The sequence below is a fragment of the Tupaia chinensis genome, unplaced genomic scaffold, assembly GCF_000334495.1.
Source record: "Tupaia chinensis unplaced genomic scaffold, TupChi_1.0 Scaffold143333_1, whole genome shotgun sequence".
Lineage (NCBI taxonomy): Eukaryota > Metazoa > Chordata > Mammalia > Scandentia > Tupaiidae > Tupaia > Tupaia belangeri.
The window spans coordinates 30,213-31,923 of NW_006203177.1; positions in this window are offsets into that span (position 1 = coordinate 30,213).

Below are 1,711 nucleotides of genomic sequence, written 5' to 3' on the forward strand. Positions count from 1 at the left end.
GAGAGAGAAAGAGAGAAAAAGAGACAGAGAAGCAAAGTGAAAAAGCATCCTGGGGAATGCCATACTGCTATTCCTTCTCCTCCATCTTCCTTTTGGGATTTTGGGCATGCACCTGTAGGTACTGGCCTGTGTTTCAGGCCTCTGTCAGGACTTGAACTGTGCAGTTGGCCATGTGGAATCCAGCCACTAACCTCCAGGTAACCTGGCTGGCCCTACACTTTTTTTTTTTAACTTAAAAGTTTCTGTAGTGGGTCAGCCTGAGGTGTGTGGTTTGAGTCCTGAACTTGCAACTGAAGATATGTGGGTGTGCTGTGCCCAAGACCTCATTTTCTTCTTATGAAGAAGGAGTGATGGAGAAAGGAAGGATTGCTGCATGGCCACTCCCACGGGAGGTGCAGCCAGGATTGCGGGCTGCACGGCCCAGGTGCATCTCACCGTGACGGGAGACTCTGAGGACAGTGGGTTCGTGCTTTGGGAATGGGGCCAGCACTGAAGGACACAGGGACATGCTGGGAGCACGTGAAAGTCAATTTGGCCTACTGGACTGGCCTGGACAGCATTCCGAGTGCAGGCTGGCTCCTGGGAGTCACCTGGTCCCAGTCCTGTTACCAGCAATGCACCTCAGCCTCCTGGCCTCAGTTTTCTTTGCTCAACTCATAGGGCTGGAGGCCGCCTGTCGGAAGTAATGCATGTCCTGCATTACTGTGGCATTAATGCCGCACTCCCCATAGGTGGTTGCCATCGTTTTCAGTCGTAGTCCCCCGGCCTGCTCTGTCTCAGCCCTGCCCACCCTGTCTCAGCTAACCTGGCCCACGGGCCACTCCTCTGGAAAGGCACCCTGTCCACCCGGCTTTCCGCCTCTCTTCACCTTGACTCACGTGCCTGACATCCCCGTCTTTCATGAGTCAGCTGGCCCCTCCTCTTCTTCAGGAAGCCCTCCGTGACCTCCCCAGGCTGGGAAAGCAGGTTCTCATCTCTTGGTGGCCCACACTTGGATATATGGGGTTGCACCCTGCGATCTCCAAGTTCCAGGCCAGGTCAGACTCTGGGAAGTTGAGGCTCAGGTAATTTCACCTCATCAAGGCTCTGCCTGAAAAAGAGAAGGAAAGGGGGTACTCATTGTAATGTTTACACATTGCAATGTTTAAATGACTAACTCATAGCAGTGAACAAGCAGACTCACTACAACAAAGGGGCCCTGCGGACACCGTGTGCGCCATTCAGCTTGTTATTATTTTAAAGAATTATTTAATTTCATTATTCATTCATTTATCTTAATTTGACTAGAGAAAGACACAGAGAGAAGTAAAGTGAGAAAGCAAGCCTCCAGGTCTGGGACTCGAACTGTGATCCACCGTGTGGGAATGTCCAGCACCTTAACCGCCAGCCACCTGCTGGCCTCCGCAGCTTTTTAATTTCCCAACGGGCATTTACTGAGCACAGCAGGCGCTTGCTTAGTGGCACGAAATTCCAAGTCCTGTCGCCCTGTCGTACCTCCCTGGAGCAAGTGCCGAAGTAAATCTGCGCTGTCTGGGGAAAAGGACGTGCCCCAACGGTCCCTGCCCGCCCTGCCTGCGGGGAGATCCCTGGGCCCGTCCTCCGGGCCTAGCGGGAGCAAGGGTCCCACTGAGCGCTGACTGTCCCCTCAGGGCGTCCGGCGGCCAGCCTCCACCTCGGCCCTTCCCCCGCCGGCCCAGGGGCAGCCTCTGCA